The sequence below is a fragment of the Jaculus jaculus genome, chromosome 1 (assembly GCF_020740685.1).
Source record: "Jaculus jaculus isolate mJacJac1 chromosome 1, mJacJac1.mat.Y.cur, whole genome shotgun sequence".
NCBI lineage: Eukaryota > Metazoa > Chordata > Mammalia > Rodentia > Dipodidae > Jaculus > Jaculus jaculus.
Window position 1 is genome coordinate 142125480 of NC_059102.1, and position 18423 is coordinate 142143902.

General features: G+C 43.8%; 1 protein-coding gene and 1 pseudogene across 1 annotated transcript in view; one reads left to right on the forward strand and one right to left on the reverse strand.

The window, feature by feature from the left end:
- The window catches only part of LOC101593628 (regulator of G protein signaling 3), a 204278-nt gene that overhangs the window by 136376 nt on the left and 49479 nt on the right, over positions 1-18423 (reverse strand). The gene's annotated exons all lie outside the window — the stretch shown is intronic.
- LOC123457900 lies at positions 15054-15171 on the forward strand (annotated as a pseudogene).

Sequence of the window (18423 nt, forward strand, 5' to 3'; positions counted from 1 at the left end):
TTGCAAAGAGAACAGACTGGCAAAGATCCAGAGCGGAGCAGCTTGCTCCATCCAGCCTCGGGGCCTGCCATCTGCAGCCTGGTACCATCAGACAGCAGGGCAGGCCCCCAGCATCTGAGGACACAGAGCGGGGTAGGATATTCATGTTGTGGAGAGGCAGAGCTGGAGGGAAGGTCAACCCTTGCCTGGATTTGTGGGCAAACATTCATGAGACACCTCCAGGGAGCAATTTCACACCAAGACATCTGCTCTGCAACTCTCTGACTACTGCCACCTTGGGAGGGAAAGCTGCTGATCTGGTGTGAACCTCAAAATGGAAGTATTGCTATTTGTCCCTGGTCCTCTGGCTTCATTGCTAGTGGATATTTGTAGTTCCGTGATCCACTTAATATAAGATGGGAGGGAATGCAAGATTAAAGAGTTATATATCGGATGTAGGAAGATTGCCTTGAGTTGGAGGCCAGCCTGAGACTACATAGTGAACTCCAGGTCAGTCTGAGCTAGAGCAAGACCCTATATATAAACTGGGCTGGAGGGATGGTTTAGGGGTTAAGGTGCTTGCCTGTAAAGCCTAGGGACCCAGGTTTGATTTCCCAGAACCCACTTAAGCCAGATGCGCAAGATGGTGCATGTGTCTGGAGTTCGTTTGCAGTGGCTGGAGGCCCTGGCATACTCTGTCTCTCTCTCCCCCAGTAAATAAATTGTGTGTGTGTGTGTGTGTGTGTGTGTGTGTGTGTGTGTGTGTCTGCGCGCGCGCACCAGGAACTGAGCTGAGCAATTCACATGTCATTTTGTCTTCGCAGTAAGCCTAGAAAGTATTCCCTTCAATTTACAAGGGAGAGATCTGAAGCTCAACTAGAAAGGGTAAACAACTTGTTCAAGGCTTGCAGAATCAGGAGCAGTTAAACATAAAACTGGAACCCAGGCCTGTGCCCTTTGATCTTCCTTGGCCTCTCCACCTGTCCTGTCGCTAAAAGCAGGTGTAAGCAGCAGACCTGGCTTCTTGAGGCAGATAAGGAAACTAGATGCCACAAGTCCAGCTGGCCACCCGGGAGGAGGGCAGAAACTGGAGAAGGCATCCTAAAACTAGCAAACATGTGGTCACGAACAAGTGCATCATATAAAGGCTGGTGGATCATTTGAATCCTGGTGTTTTGTGACGCTCCCTGCTCTTCCCTCTCCTCACACCACCAGCACTATGAACAGTGCTCTTAGCAGGAGCAACCCACTCACCAGACCTTAACCATTGGGCTCACCTGCACCCTGGATTTGGGCATGCCTAATCCTCCTCCTAGGTGGGTAAGTCTGGGTACAGGCATTTTTTCTAGGTAGAGGAGGATCCTGGCTTGGCCACTCCATCCAAGTAGAGAACGTGGGCAGCCTCAGGCTCATGCCACAGGAAGCAGACAGGATGCTGAGTCCTGAGGTCCAGTAGGCCTAAAGGAGCCAGATCAAAGCAGAAGTTAGGCATGACCTGAAGACATCCCCTGCAAAGGATGTTCACTCCCAGTGAGAACTAGAAAGAACAGCATTCAGAAGCCAGATGTGGTGGCACATACCTATAATCCCATTTGAGGCAGGTGGATTGCTGCAAATTTGAGGCCAACCTGGGCTATGTAGTGAGTACCAGGCCAGCTAGGGCAACATAGCAAGACCCTGTCAAAAAAATGGGCGGGGGGGGCGCTGGAGAGATGGCTTAGCAGTTAAGGCACTTGCCTGCAAAGCCTAAGGACCTATGTTTGACTCTCCAGATCCCATGTAAGCCAGACACACAAAGTAAGGCAAGCGCAAGGTTGCACATGTCACTAGGTGGCACAAGCATCTGGAGTTTGATTATAGTGACTGGAGCCCTGGTGTACCAATTCTCTCTCACTCTCTCTAAAACCTGGGGAGAAAAGAAAGAAGAGGGAAAAAACAGCAGTGGTGGCAGCAGCCATGGCAAAGAATAAAGAAAAGAGCAGGAGGACATCTAAGGTGACAGTCACACCCTTCACAGCTCTGCCAGAATGGCTGTAGAATACCAGTGGTAGGAAAGGCAGACTTTGGACTCAGGAAGCTGTGCATGGCCTACAGGGACCAGGCTGTGAACTGTGCAGAGCTGCACTTTCTCAATGTGGCCTGGGGAGAAAGGACCAGGACCCACATAAGGCACTTCAACCCTTATGGGGACAAAAGTCCCACTACTTTGCATTTTACCTCTAACTTCCTCTGATAGCTAACCTATTCAGTCTGGGAGAGGCTAGGGCCAACCTGATCCAGATCTGACCCTCTGATTACACCTTTACCACCTCCACTTAGTAGAGCCCTAGAGGCTTGCTTGCTTGCTTGCTTTTTGTTGTTGTTGAATGTTTTATTTTATTTTATTATTTTATTTTATTTTAAAGAAAGAAAAGAATGGGTGCACCAAGGCCTGTAGCCAGATGCATGCAACACCTTGTGCACTGGCTTACATGAGTCCTGAGGAATCAAACGTGGGTCCTTAGGCTTCCCAGGAAAGTGCCTTAACTGCTAAGCCATCTCTTCCTTTCTTAAAGAAGCAGGCCAACTTCTCAAGAAATGAAGGACAGAGGTGGGTGGGAACTTGGGCAGTGGCCCTATAGGAGAGATGACTTGTCCTATTGACTCACATTGCCTGCCTGCACTTCATGAGATCCTACCTCAAAAAAAAAAAAAAATTAAAATAAGAGTAGAAATGAATGGGATAGAAAATATGCCATAAGAAGATTCATTAAAATGTGGCAAAACTGGGCTAACATTCTCTTAGCTTTGCTATATTCCTTTCATTACCAAAAAAAAAAAAAAAAAAATCTCAATTTTATATAATTTTTCCAAATAGAATACATCTATACACTAGAGTTTGAAATCACTACATAAGACCAGTTTGACTTATTAATATAAATTAATAAATATAAATGCAGAAATCCTAAATATTAACAAATCAAATCCAATAGTTTAGTCATAATTGAGTTGTATTTCTTCCAGGAATGTAAAGATGGTTCAAATTTAGTGAATTTTAGCAAACAATGGCCTACAGGCCAAATCTGACTGATTGCATTTGTACAGCAAGTAAATTAAGAATAGATTTTTTGAGCCGGGCATGCTGGTGTACACCTTTAATCCCAGACTTAGAAGGCAGAGGTAGAAGGATTACTGTGAGTTTGAAGCCACCCTGAGACTACATAGTGAATTCCAGGTTACCCTGGACTAGAGTGAAACCCTACCTCAAAAAAAAAAAAAAAAAAGAAGAAGAAGAAGAGGAAGAGGAGGAGGTGGAGGAGAAGGAGAAGGAGGAGGAGAAAGGAGGAGGAGAAGGGATTTTTCTGGGCTGGAAGATGGCTTAACAGTTAAGGCACTTGCCTGCGAAGCCTGAGGACCCAGGTTCAATTCTACAGGTCCCATGTAAGCCAGATGCACAAGATGGCACATGTGTCTGGAGTTAGTTTGCAGTGACTAGAGACCCTGGTGTGCCCATTCTCTCTCTTTCTCTCTCTCTCTCACTCTCGCTCTTGCTCTCTCTCACTCTCTCTCACTTTCTCTCTGTCTCAAATAAAAATAAATTTTAAGCCAGGCGTGGTGGCACACGCCATTAGTCCCAGCACTGGGGAGGCAGAGGTAGGAGGATCACTATGATTTGAAGGCCACCCTGAGACTACATAGTAAATTTCAGGTCAGCCTGGGCTAGAGTGAGACCCTACCTCAAAAAACCAATAATAATAATAATAAAGAAGCTGGGCATGGAAGCACATGCCTTTAATCCCGGCACTGGAGAGGCAGAGTTAGAAGGATTGCTATGATTTCAAAGCCAGCCTGGAACCATAGTGAGTTCCAGGTCAGCCTGGGCTAGAGTGAGACATTATTCTGAAAAAAAAAAAGTCATAAATAAGTAAATAAATGATTTTCAGTGACCACAAAAAAAAAAATTTTAACTGAAAAAAAATGAGTTAAGGGCTAGGATGTAGCTCAGTGGCAGGTGCCTGCTTGACATAGTAGATCCAACACCCAATTCTGAACACCAAAAAAAGAAAGTAAGTAAGTAAAAATAGTTGTTGGGTGTGGTGGTACACATCTTTAATCCTAGTTCTTGGGAGGAAGAAGTAAGAGGATTGCTGTGAGGTCAAGGCCAGCCTGGGACTACAGAGTGACTTTCCAGGTCAGCCTGGACTAGAGTGTGATCTTACCTCAAAAAACAAAAATATGTATGCATATGTATGTTTATATATGTAGAATATAAGACAAATATCTACAAAATATCTTAGAAATCAATTTTGAATAAGGAAAATGTACCAAAGTACATGAATAACCACTTTACAAGATAGAAAATATGATTTCTAGTATATAAAATACTAGAAGCTGGACATGGTGGCACATGCCTTTCATCCCAGCATTCAGGAGGCAGGGGTAGGAGGATCGCCATGAGTTTGAGACCACCCTGAGACTATATAGTGAATTCCAGGTCAGCCTGAGCTAGAGCAGGACCCTTCCTCAAAAAACCACGCACAAGGCCAGGTGTGGTGGCGCATGCCTTTAATCCTATCACAGGGGAGGCAGAGGTAGGAGGATCGCATTGAGTTTGAGGCCACCTTGAGAATACATAGTAAATTTCAGGTCAGCCCAAGATAGAGTGAGACCCTACCTTGAAAAACCAAAAATAAATAAAATAAAATAAAATGCTAGGAACCAAAAGAATGAAAAGGACCCAAAAAAATATCTGATCCTACTATTTGCCTTTAGGACGATCAAGCAAATGTTTTTCTATATGAAGGAACTAAGGGGCAGCATTCGTAACTAATTTGGTTACTAAACTAGTAAATACACAGTGGAGAAACAAGAATCCAGCTGCCAACAATAGATCCACCATGGAACGCCATCTTTCACACCAGTCCACCTTGCTCAAAAAGACTGACAACACTATAGAAAAGTAGGTCTGAGTCCTCCATGGACTATACTGCATAAGACAGCTTAGAGGGAGACCCTGCCTCAAGACCATTTTTAAAAATTTTAAGCCGGGCATGGTGGCACATGCCTTGGGAGCACTTGGAGCACTTGGGAGGCAGAGGTAGGAAGATCACCATGAGTTCGAGGCTACCCTAAGACTACATAGTGAATTCCAGGTCAGCCTGAGCCAGAGTGAGACCCTACCTTGTAAAAAAAAAAAAAAAAATTCAATTCAATTCAATGCAACAGGGGGGTGTGGTGGCACACACCTATATCAGCACTCTGGAGACTGAAGCAGTAGTATAGAAAGTTCAAAGCCAGCTTGGACTTCCTAGCAAGACTCCATCTGAAAAAATGAAAATGAAAAATAAAATGCAATACAACAAATGTCTGCTACTCTCCTTACTGGCCCTGGAACATAAACAAGGAGTATACAGTCGAATGGGCAATGGCACGGGGTCATCACAGAGGAACCAGGACAAGCTCTGGAAGCACAGAACCATACCTCACTGACCATGAGCCGACCAAGATGATGAAAGAGGTCAGGGAAGACTTCCTAGAGAAAGTGACAAAGGGGGTGAAGAAAGGGTTATAGAATAAAAAAGAATAAAGAAGACACTGAGGAGACTCAAAATTCATCAAAGCATAATTTCAGAGGATGTCAAGAGCTCAACACTAACAGAGACTTACACAAGCCAAGCAAAACCCAGGGAACATTGCAGAAGAGGGAGTACCCTGAGGCATTGTCCCCTTCCCCCACAAAGTCTTACTGATGCATTCATTACCCCACGGTGAATACCAATAACTCCACTGACGAGGGTCCTCAGTAGCATGGATGCAAGGAAGAAAGGATGTAAGAGGATAACCTGATGGGAATATGACCATCATGCAAAATGTTCATACAATAAAGTTCATAATTACTAAAAAAAATATAAGGCCAAAAGATAGAGGAGCATAGAAGCCAGGCATGGTGGCATACACCTGTAATCCCAGCACTTGGGAGGCAAAGGTAGGAGGATTGCGTGAGTTCAAGGCCACCCTGAGACTACGTAGTGAATTACAGGTCAGCCTGGGCTAGAGCAAAACTCTTTGAAAAACCAAAGAGAGAGAGAATCATTATAGTTCAAGGAATTGGGCAATGAGAAGCATAGTGTGGACTTTAGAGACAGTAGGCATCATAAACAGGAGGAAAATCATACAGGGCCTTGTGTTTTATTATAAGGAACGTAGGAAGCTGGGTGTGAAGATCAGTGGTAGAGCATTTGTCTAGCATGCATGAGGTCCTGGTCTGCTCTCCAGCTCCATAAAACAAAACAAGAAGAGTGTGAGCTCTATACTCTAAGGGCAGTTGTTGAACATTTTTGGAAAAACAATAACAAGCTTTCATTTGTGTTTAGAAAAGATTTTTCTGGCTAGTGTGAATGGGAAGGCAAATCATGAGAGCAACTGTATAAAGGATGGAAGTGGACTGGAGAGATGGCTTAGCAGTTAAGGTGCTTGCCTATGAAGCCTAAAGACCCAGGTTCAATTCCCCAGTATCCATGTAAGTCAGATGCACAAGGTGGTGCATGCTTCTGGAGTTCCGGAGTGCCTTGCAGTGGCTAGAGGCCCTGGCACACTCATTCTCTCTCAATAGATAGATAGATAGATAGATAGATAGATAGATAGATAGATAGATGCCTCTCTATAATAAATTTAAAAAATACTTTTAAAAAATAAAGGATGGAACCAGCAAGTGCTCAAGTTTCTGCCAGCTACCCAGGATGATAGTGACCACACTAAGTACAGTACCAGTAATAATGAGAAGAAGAGCCAGGTGTGGTGGCACATGCCTTTAATCCCAGCACTCAAGAGGATCACTGTGAGTTCGGTGCCACCCCGAGACTACATAGTGAATTCCAGGTCACTATGGGCTGGAGTGAGACCCTACCTGGGGGAAGAGAACAGACAGAGGAAGAATCAGCAGGATTGGGTAGCTGAAAGCAACATTGAATGCATGGAATTCTGGCTTGAGAAAGTAGATGTGGAGAGGTGCCATTTACAGAAAGGAGGGCTTATCCAAGAGGAGAGCCCCACTGAGGCTCTTAAGGGAGAGATAGCTCTGTGCCAGCTAAGTGAAGATGGTAAGTGGAGAGCTGAATATAGTGGGCTGAAGCTCAGAAAAAATACTTAGACTAGAAATTCCAATTTAGGAACTCCCAGAGAAGCCCTTGGCATGGATAAGAGTCTAAGAACAGTGTTTCATGTGAGAAGACTCAGGACCGAACCAAGAAAAAGTTACCAACCAAAAAGACAGAAATAGAAAGGCCAGAAAACGAGAAGAAAAGCCAGAGTACATGTTTAGCAGGAGATAATTATCAGCATCAAATACTGTTCGTAGGTCAAGTAGGTTAATAACTGAGGCATGTCCATTAGATTTAGCAACCAGGCAGTCATTGTTGACCTTCCATCCAAGAATAAAATGTTGGGGAGGCAACAGCGCCACATGAATGAAAATGGACCAAATTCACTCTGAAAGGAAAAACACCCTGGGCTCAAAGCCAGAGCATATTCTTGGGTCAGTTTTTTTTTTTTTTTTTTTTTTTCCCTTGTCCTAAATTTAACCAACTGGAATGCTTTGTTAAGTGGTATTTTATCCACCCTTAAAATGGAGAATTTTCCTTTTAAGAGTATGTCTGAGCGTCATCTTCAAGGTAGAACATGGTGTCTTTAGGTGAGTGATCTCCACAGGAGCACATGCAGGGTGCTGAAAATACCACTGAGAAGCTTAATTTCCCTCCAGTGGAGAAGTGTTTGCTGACCTAAATAAGCAAACAGGGTCTAAGTAGGAACCAAGTCAAAAAAAGGTATGGGAGAAGAAGATTTCAAATGTGGGCTGAAAGGTACTGCTTCAAAGTGAAAAAGATGAACACTTCCACTGCCAAAGAACAGTGAGAATAGTTAAGTTGTAACAAAGATAAAAGCTAATGGCTTGATAAGATTCAGAGAGGAAAAGCAGAGTGCTCTGTGGGTCCTCCCATAACTGTATCCCTGAACTTGAGTTGGAAGCCCTTTGAGCCCTGCAAGAAGCCCTTTCCTGGCCTGATAAGGAGCAACTTGGTTTGGCATAATCTCTGCATTCCAGAGGCCCTCCAAGAGTGTTCCAAACTTAAAGAACAATATAGACTTCTGCTTCTAGCCAAAATGGAATAGCAGGGACTAGATTTTCACTTTCACCTGAAACAACTGAAGACTGGACAAAAATATACGAAACAATAGATTACAAGATAAGGAATATCAGGCTCTGTGACCCAAAGAACCAGAGCACAAGGTAAGCCTAGGGTGAAACCAACCTATGGCCAGGAGAGACTTTCCAAAAGGGAGAAGGAACCAAGGCTAATTGCAATACCTGCATTGAGGAGTTTGGGAGGCCAGGGCAACTAGAAGACAGCACCCAAAAGCAGAGCTCCACTGCCAAAACCCTGCCTCCCATCTTCGGTTTCCACTGATACACTCATGGTTGAGAAGCAAGTACCAGGATGCTCAGAAAGAACCACCTAAAGGGAGTAGAGGGAACAATCTTTGAAGCTTGCACGGGCCAGGAATAATTCCTCTCATCACACAGAACAGAAAGACCTTTCCCCTGCTTAGTTCATGAGACATTAAGTAGAATTCTCAGACGGGTCTGGCCCCAGTTATGCCCTAGATTCAATGTTGCTCTGGTCCCATTTCAAAAAGCTTAAAGGCAAGTCCCAGAAAGATCAAACTGTTTTCTACATAACTTAGCTGCATCCCAGAACCAGCTCAAGATTATTTATAGGAAGACAAAAATATCTATCACCCAACAAGGTAAAATTCATGTCTGATGTCCAGTAGTTACCAGGCACACCAAGAAGCAAGAACTATAACCCCTAACAAAGAAAAGCAGCAATAAATAGAAAAGAACCTAGAAAGAACACAAATACACTTAGTAAGCAAGGCCATTAAAATGGTATAACTGTGTTTTACATGTTCAATAAGCAATTTAACAGTATTACGATCTGGATATAAAATGGCCTCAAGGAGCCAGGTGTGGTGGCACACGCCTTTAATCCCAGCACTCGGGAGGCAAAAGCAGGAGGATCACTGTGAGTTCGAGGCCTCCCTTAGACTCCACAGTGAATCCCAGGTCAGGCTGGGCTAAAGTGAGACCCTATCTGGGGGGGGAGGGAAGGCCTCAAAGACTCATGTGTTGGAGACTTGGTGCCCAGCTGGTGGCACTGTTGAAAGGTTATTCAATCATGAGGGACCTGACTTCATCAGTATTAGTTCATTGTAAATGGGCTTTTAGGAGGTGGGCCTGGTTGGAAGAAGTAGGTCACTGGGGCATGCTTTGAAGATCTTGTCCCTGACCCCTCTCTCCCTACACTCCAATCCCCACTATGCAGACCTTCCTCTGTCATGCCTTTCCACCATGATGTCCTGCCTCACCACAGGCCCCAAAACAAAAAACACAGAACCATGGTCTGAAACCTCTAAACTCATGAGCTAAAGAAATGTTCCCTCCCTTTAAGTTGTTTCCTCAGATATTTTGTCCCATCCACAAAACACTAACACTGGTAAGCAGACATACTGAAGTAAAAGCAAAGGAGATCCAGTTGAATATCTGAAGCGGGGGAGTATGATGTGATGGTTAGAATCAGATGTCCCTCATACACTCATGTGTTCTGAATGTTTGCTCCCCAGCTGAGGGCATCTTGGGAGGTGGAGCCTCGCTGGAGGAGATGGGGCAGTAGGGGGGAGACTTAAGGTTTATTAACCCCTAGCTTGCCAGAGTTAACTCAGCTCACTCTCCTGCTATTGTTGTCCACCTGCTGTGACAGAGATGATGTCCACCCTTGGTTCATGTCATGCCTCCCCCTGCCATCAGGAAGCTTCCCCTCAAGACTATAGGCCAAAATAAAAACTTTCCTCCCATCAGCACTTTTGGTCCCATCAACAACACAGTAACTACAACATATGATGTCTGAGATGAAAAGGGAGAAAAACCACAATAGGATGGGGTTAGTAGTAGATTAGGCAGTACAGATTAATGAATTTTAAGTCACAGTGTTAAAATGAAATTGGAAAAAGAAAAGATTTAAACAATAGATCACCAGCAAGCTATAAGATAATTTCAGGCGCCCTAATAGATATGTAATTAAATCCCTAAAGAAGTAGGAGCCGGTGGTTTGGATTTTTTTCCAAATTTGGTGAAAATTATAAACCCACAAATCCAAGAACCTCTATGAACCCCAGACCAAGAAATAGGCAAAAGCCCAGGCCAAAGCATCATGATCACATTGCTTAAAACCAGTGAAAAAGAGAAGCATTGTAGGCCTGGCATAGTGGTGCACATTCTTAATCCCAGCACTCAGAAGGCAGAGGTAGGAGGATCTCTGTGAGTTCAAGGCCAGCCTGAGACTATATAGTAAATTCCAGGTCAGCTGGGGCTAGAGGAAGTTGCTACTTCAAAAAAGTAAAAATAAATAAAAATTTTTATAAAGAGAGAAAGAGAAGCATCTTAAAACCAATCCCCTAAAAAGTAATGTCATCAGACTTCTTGCTGGGTGTGGTGGCACACTCCTTTAATCACAACTCAGGAGGCTGAGGTAGAAGGATCATTATGAGTTCAAGGACAGCCTAGAGCCACAGAGTGAGTTCCAGGTCAGCCAGAGTTGAAGTAAGTTAGATCCTACCTCGAAAAAACAAAAACAAACTAACTAAAAAAAAAAAAAAAAAAAAAGACATCAGGTTTCTCATTAAAAACTATGTGCCAAAAGACAGTGAAACCACTTAAAAGTCCTAAAGAAACAAAATGTCAGCCGGAAGTCTTTACTCAGCAAAAATATCTTTCAAAATGAAGACAAGACATTTTCTTAGACTTACAAAAGATGAATGAATGCAACTTTTACAAACATGTCCTACAGGATATATTAAAGATCTTTCAGGCTGAGGGAAAACAGATGCCATACTGAAGTCTGGATCTGCTGAAAAGAATAAAGAGAACATCAAAAAAGAGGATAACTGGGGATGGAGAGATGGATCAGTAGTTAAAGGTGCTTGTTTAAAAAGCCTGATGGCCAAGTTCAACTCCCCAATATCCAGGTAAAGCCAGATGCACAAAGTGGCACATGCATTTCAAGTTCATTTGTAATGGCAAGAGGCCCTGGTGTACCTATTTCCTCCCTCTCCCTCCCTCCCTCCCTCCCTCCCTCTCTCTCTCTCTCTCTCTCCCCTCCCCCCTTCTCTCTCTCTTCTCTCTCTCTTCTCTGCTTGCAAATAATTTTTAATGCTAACAGTGTAGGTACATGTTGAAGAGGTTTTACTTCTTAAATAGCATTTATTTATTTAACAGAGAGAGAATAGGCAAGCCAGGCAGGGCCTGTAGCCACTGCAAATGAACTTTAGATGCATGTGCCACCTTGTGCATCTGGTTTACATGGGTACTGGGTATTCAAAGCTGGGTCCTTAGGCTTCACAGGCAAGCACCTTAACCACTAAATTATCTCCCTAGCCTTTAAATATGACTGACATAAGCAACCATTGACTGAAAACCATCCAGAACGCCTTGCATTCTTAAATAAGTTACTATATGCTGTCTTGTCTAAAGTCTGAGGAGGTAATCATGAGAAGCAGACTCTTCACCTCTGCGGTCATGTGGCACTGTGGACTGTGTATGGAAGAAAGCAGCGCAGGCAGTGATCAGGACAGAGTGCGCCACCCTGCTCACATCTGCAGCTCAGGGGACAGCACTCAGGCTGGACTAGCAGACTGAAGGGAAGCACAGCCTACTCCTGGATCAGCGCAAGGGGAGGAGGGGGGTGTAGGCCCTTCGTTCCCAGATTCTTTCCAATCACGCTCGGACCCTCTTTCCTGCCATTGCCACTGTTCACTTGAAAATCACTTGCCTCCTCACTCACTTTTGCCTGAATTTTCTTCCCATTTCTCCCACCAGTCCTCTACCTCCCGACTCTGCCTCCCTTCTCGGGAATATGTGTCTTGCTGTGTCCTGAGTCCCCTTCCTTGCTCAGCTTTCTCTCCCATTGAGGTTCCCTGACACCTACTCATGCCGTTCTTTCCCGTGTTGATTGCTTCTCAGTCCCAGGGCCCAGGGCCACCTTGATCTTGGCATTCCAGCCACCAGTCTTCCTCTCTGTGTCCACCCTTCTGACTACTTGTGGACCCTAGTGCAAACTGTCTGTCCCATATCCTTGTCCTGAGCTAGAATGGGAACCACTCTAGCTCAGTGACTGAGAGGGACTTCTTCATGTCTGCCCTCTGCCCAGCTTAGCATGCGGCACATACTTTAAATACTAAATTTTGCCAGAGATTTCAGTTCTATAATCAGCCTTGAAGATATAAATTATAAATAGCCATGATTGCCCTCAGATAACCCCTTATGACACTCATAAAATACACATGACTGCCAGGTATGGTGGCGCACATCTTTAATCTCAGGAGGCAGAGGTAGGAGGATCACATGAGTTCCAGGCCACCCTGACACTACAGAGTGAATTCCAGGTCAGCCTGGGCTAGAGTGAGACCCTACCTTGTAAAACAAAAACAAACAACAAAAAAAGACTTTACAACAAAAAGGGGGAATGACAAACTTACACTCCCCATCTTGCCTTCCTTCCAGGAGCTACTGCTCTGAGTGGGAGAGCGAGGACAGCTTCTACTTGTTGCTGTATTATCTCTGTTGCTTCCTCCTCCCACTGGTGCTTGGCTTTTTTAAACCCCATACCTTGGTTGAATTTCCACAAATGAAATGCATGGGTAGCTTTAACTCTTCCTTATAAAGGTTTGATGAATGGTTCTTGACTTCACCTTTCTGGTAGTGACAGTGCCTCACAAAATCAGGCTGAGGAGCTGGAGAGATGGTTTACTGGTTAAGGCGCTTGCCTGCAAAGCCAAATGACCCAGGTTCTGTCCCCGAGGACCCACATAAGCCAGACACACAAGGTGGCGCATGTGTCTAGAGTTTGTTTATAGCAGTTGGAGGCCGTGGCATGCCCATTCTCTCTTTCTCTCTCTAATAAATAAAAAATATTTTTTCAAATCAGGCTGAAAACATAGGACTTCCTTCTTCTTCACCACTTGTCCATTTCCATGTTTGTTTTTCACTCTTCCTTCCTTTCCCTCCAGTCTTACCATCACCTACTCGTCCAAGCCCTAACCACCTTCCATCCTGATTTTTTGGAGAGTCTCCCAAGTGGTCTCGCTGGTCTCCTTCCCATTCATGTTTCATATTGCCATGAGATCAACATTTTCTAAAGAGGTGATTGTTTTATTATTTATTTCTGTGTGCATATGTACATGTGTGTCTCTGTATGTGTATAATGTATATGAATATGGCTGCATACATGCAACAGCACATGTGTGGAGGCAAAGGACAACATCAGAGTGTTTCTTCCCTTCTTCAACCCTCTTTTGAGACAGAGTCTTCCTGCTGCTGCTGCTCACAAGTGTCCAGATTCCGCAGGCTCTGCCTCCCACTGCTGTAGACACACTGGATTTACATAGACGTGCGCCACTTCGTGTCCAGCTTTACACGGATGTTGAGGATCAATTTCAGGTTGGTAAGTACCAAACTTTGGTCAGCAGTCTTGCAAGCAAGTGCCTTTAACCACTTAGCCATCTCCCCAGGCCCTGAAGCCATAATTTAATCCTGTCCTGCACTCAATAAGTCTCTATTGGCCACCAACTAGAGTCTAGGTCCTGTACAATCTAGTCACAGACTATCTCCAGTCCTACTTCCAACTCTTCCCAGGCAGAAACACTCTACTCCTCGTCTGGCCCCCAGACTTGTCCCACCTACATCACCTCCATCCACTTCAATGCCCATTCCATGAATGTATGCATTTGTTGATACCTAGGCCAACCTCCAATGGCAACATCCCATGGTTCCCCTCCTTTTCATCACCATGGCTTTACCTTTGTACCAGGCATCTCATGCTGACAGATCATGAGTACCCTAAATAAAAAGACATGTCCTGAATATTTTCCACTTTTTCACTCCTTCGGCATAGATTACTGGGCATTCACAATGTGTCAGGCACCCAGTGGAGAGACACACAGTGAAGACAGGCTGGACACAGTCATTCTCAGAACTCACAGGAGTCTGGCACTGGACAGTAGCAATAGACAAACTGTGACCCCAGTAGAGGCAATGAGAGGAAAAGTAAAACAGGGGAACCCTGGGCTGAGAATATAGCTTACTGGGTAAAACTCATGCCAAGTAAACATAAAGTCCTGAGTTCAGATCCCCAGCACCCACATAAGTGTCTGCAGGCATAGTGGCCTGCCTGTAATCTCCACACACTCAGGAGGCAGACAGGGGGTCTACTGAGCAAACTGGCTAGCCAGGCTAGTTGAATCAGCAAGCTCTGGGTTCAAGTGCAAGGTACTGTATCAGTGATAGGGAGCATACCCAATATCAACCTCCGGCCTTCACACTCATATACACACAGTGCACACATGCCCACACACACACACGATCCCACAAGCATGAGAACATTCATATGTATATGTGTGCACACCACATATGTACATAAGCAAAAGAGGGGAGGGAAAAACCTCATCTTGATATTGAAACCTAAAAAAACGACTAGACAGTAGCCAGGAAGACATAAATGTTACAGGGCTGGAGAGATGGCTCAGCAATTAAAGGTACTTGCAAAGTCTGTCGGCATGAGTTTGATTCTCCAGTATCCATGTAAAGTCAGTTGCACAAAATGGCACATGGGCCTAGAGTTTGTTCACAGTGGCGGAAGGCCTTGGCCTGACCATTTTCTCATCTCTGATTCTCTCTCTTTCCTTTTAAATAAAAAAAATCTTTTTTTTTAAATGTTATAGGCCTAGAGAAATGACTTAGCTGTTAAGCCACTTGCCTACAAAGCCTAAGAATGCAGGTTGAAATCTTCAGGTCCCACATAGCCAAATGCAGTGATGCAAGCGTGCAATGTCGCACATGTGCACAAGGGGGCGCAAGCATCTGGCATTCGTACATGGTCTCTGAACTGCCCTCCACACCCATTCTCTCTCTCTCTCTCTCTCTATCTATCTCTATCTCTCTCAAAATTAAAATTAAAAAAAAAATGTTCCAGGTTGAATAGAAAATATCAAAAACTAATTTGTGTTTCTGCCGAAATTTAGAAAAAGCTGGCAATAGTGATGCCATTTTCTGGACCTTAAAGATAACTGAGATCATTAAGGTCCCTAAAAATGGCTACAATAAGCCAGGTGTGATGGAGCAGGCCTTTAAACTCAGCACTCGGGAGGCAGAGGTAGGAGGATCACATAGTGAATTCCAGATATGGGAGTAACAGATTCTAGAGTTCAACTAGACCAAGATTGTAATACAGTAATTGGCACAGATTGAACTAATAACTTGCCTTATTTGATTCTTAACGTGGGCTCTTAATCACGACATGAAATGTTTCCAATAAGACTACAGAAACAAAATTAATTCTGAAAGTAAAGATGGCTCATTAGAAGAACTAAATTTATATATATAAAGCCAAAGGACCTCAATTCAATTCCCCAGGACCCACGTAAGCCAGATGCACAAGGTGGCACATGCATCTGGAGTTTGTTCACAGTGGCTGGACACCCTGGCACACCCATTCTCTCCCTCTCTCTCTCTCTCTCTCTCTCTCTTTCACTCTTGGGAGGCAGAAGTAGGAGGATCACCAAGAGTTCAAGGCCACCCTGAGGATATATAGTGAATTCCAGGTTACCTAGAGGTAGAGTGAGACCCTACCTCAGAAAAAAAAACATATATATATGTATATGTATATATATACACACACACACACACATATATATTATATATATATATATATATATATATATATATATATAGAGAGAGAGAGAGAGAGAGAGAGAGAGGCTAGATAGGTGGCTCAGCGGTTAAGGTGCTCACCTGCAAAGCCTAATGACCCGGGTTCAATTCCCCAGTACCCCCATAAAGCTGGATGCACAAAGTGATACATGCATCTGGAATTCATTTGCAGTGGCTAGAGGGCCTGGTGTGCCCATTCTCTCCCTCCCTCTCTCTCTCTCTCCTTGCAATAAGTAAAATATTTTTAAACTAGACAGATGATTGACCATAGACAGACAGACACTGTCATGGGAATGCAAAGTTGTATCAGTGCCATGAGTTGCTTATTATAACTCTGCCTCTCTGAGTCTCTGTCCAACTGATGATCTGTCAGGGTCATTGATATTTCCCAACTTTTCCAAACCCCAAGAATGTGCCACACACCTGAAATGGTTCTTTGGATGACAATTGTTCAAAGATAGGTTCGTTTATTTCCCAGTTATTTACCCGCGATCTCCTATCTGTCTGTTATAACCCAGGGGTGTAATCATGACAATCGGCACAGCTTCACTCCTCAAGGAGCTATAGTCCTCTCAAGCATTTTTGTTTTGTTTGTTGTTTTTCCAGGCAGGGTCTCACTCTAGCCCAGGCTGACCTATCATTCACTATATAGACTTAGAGTGGCCTTGAACTCACAGGGATCCTCCTACCTCTGCCTCCCAAGTGCTGGGATTAAAGGCGAGTGCTACCATACCCAGCTCCCTCAAGCATTTAAATTGGATTCTCTATATAAATGATGAAATATATTCTATTTTTTATATTTATATTTACTTATTTACAGGCAGAGAGAGAGAATGAGTGAGCACACTAGAGCCTCTTGCTACTATAAACTCCAGATGCATGCACCATTTCATGCATCTGGCTTAATGTGGGTACTGGGGAATTGAACCCAGGCAGGTAGGCTTTACAAGCAAGCGCCTTTAACCTCTAAGTCATCTCCCCAACCTGAAATGTATTTATTTGTCTTCATTTATTCCCAAATAAATAGCTCTGTATATGTAGACACAAGCCTCCAGTCTTGGAAGAGACAATAAAAAGTGTCATTTTCATAATGTAATACCACCACCTAGTGGTTCCAACTAAGGAAACTTTTGGATCCAGGAAAATTGCTCTGCAGAGCTCAATTTCTAGAAATGACTTTATTATTTCTCAGAAAGGAATTTTTCCTTCCTTTAGCAAGGTAATGCAGGAAAGCTAGGTGTAGTGGTTCACTCTACATAGCACTCTAAAGGCTGAAGCAGAAATGTTACTGTGAATTTGAGGCCAGCCTGAGTTATATATAGTGAGTTCCAAGCCAACCTGGGTTACAGAGTGAAATCTGTCTCAGGAAAAAAAAACAAAAACCAAAAACACATAATCTGAGTTGAGGAGATGCTTAGCAGTTAAGCACTTCCTGTGAAGCCTAAGGACCAGATTGGATTCCTCAGAACCTGTGTAAGCCAGATGCACAAGGGGCACATGCACCAGAAGTTCATTTGCAGTGGCTGGAGGCTCTTATGTACCTATTCTCTCTCTCCCTCTCTCTCTCTCTCTCTCTCTGTAATAAATAAATAAATAAAAACAAAAACCCATAATCTAAAAGTTGATCCTCTAACACATAGTTGATACTCAATAAGTATTTGCTAAATAAATGCACAGAGGGCAAATTAACCCTTGCTCTAGTACTTTGTAGCAACTGATAGAAAAAATTGGAAATTCTTTCATAAATTCCTCTGGGATCCAAAGAGCCTATAATCATTTACATCTAAAGTCCATGGATAGTTCTGTCCTTAATCCAGTAAGACATTCTTTTTTAAACTATTTTATTTATTTGCTAGCAAAGAGAGAAGAGAGAGGGGGAGAGAGATCTGGCATGCCAGGGCCTTCAGGTTCTGCAAACAAATTCCAGATGATGTGCCTCTTTGTGCATCTAGCTTTATGTGGATATTGGGGAATCGAACCTAGGTTGTTAGGCTTTGCAGGCAAGCATGTTATCTGTTGAGCTATCTCCCCAGGCCCAGAAAGACATTCTTTAGGCACATTTGAAGAAACTGATTTTTGATAGTCACTGATGAAACCCTAACCACTTTCAAATCAAACTCAAGGAGCTTTCTATAATGCAAAACAAAGAACAGTGTCTGTCTTCCCAGTGGCCAGGACCAAACAGGACATGGCTCCAAGAGGAAGACATGGTGGACCTAGGATATCTGAGGGTGCTCACACTAACTGTTTCTACACATAGGTCAAATGGGCCAGGTATCACAGGCAAGTGTGCTCAAAAATTCAAGTGAACCAAAATCATGAGGCCTGTTTTCTAGCAGGAATCATAAAGTAGCCAAGAACAAATGAAACTGAGGACTACTTTCTTGGGATATCAGCCTCCTAGGAAAATGTTTCGACAGACTAAACCTTATGTACCCTGTCATATTATGTAAAGCCACTCACCAAACAGTTGTGGCTGAGGCTTGCGTCTGCTTCCTGAGGCCTGCATGATGGGAAGTGGCAGTTAGCAGCAGTTGCCAAGCTTCTCCTTGGTCAGAACTCAACAGGCTCAGGCGAAGGGTCTGAGGGGGCTCTCTTCCCTCAGTCACTTCCTATCGATCTTTCTACAACAGGGAGTCTCTGTC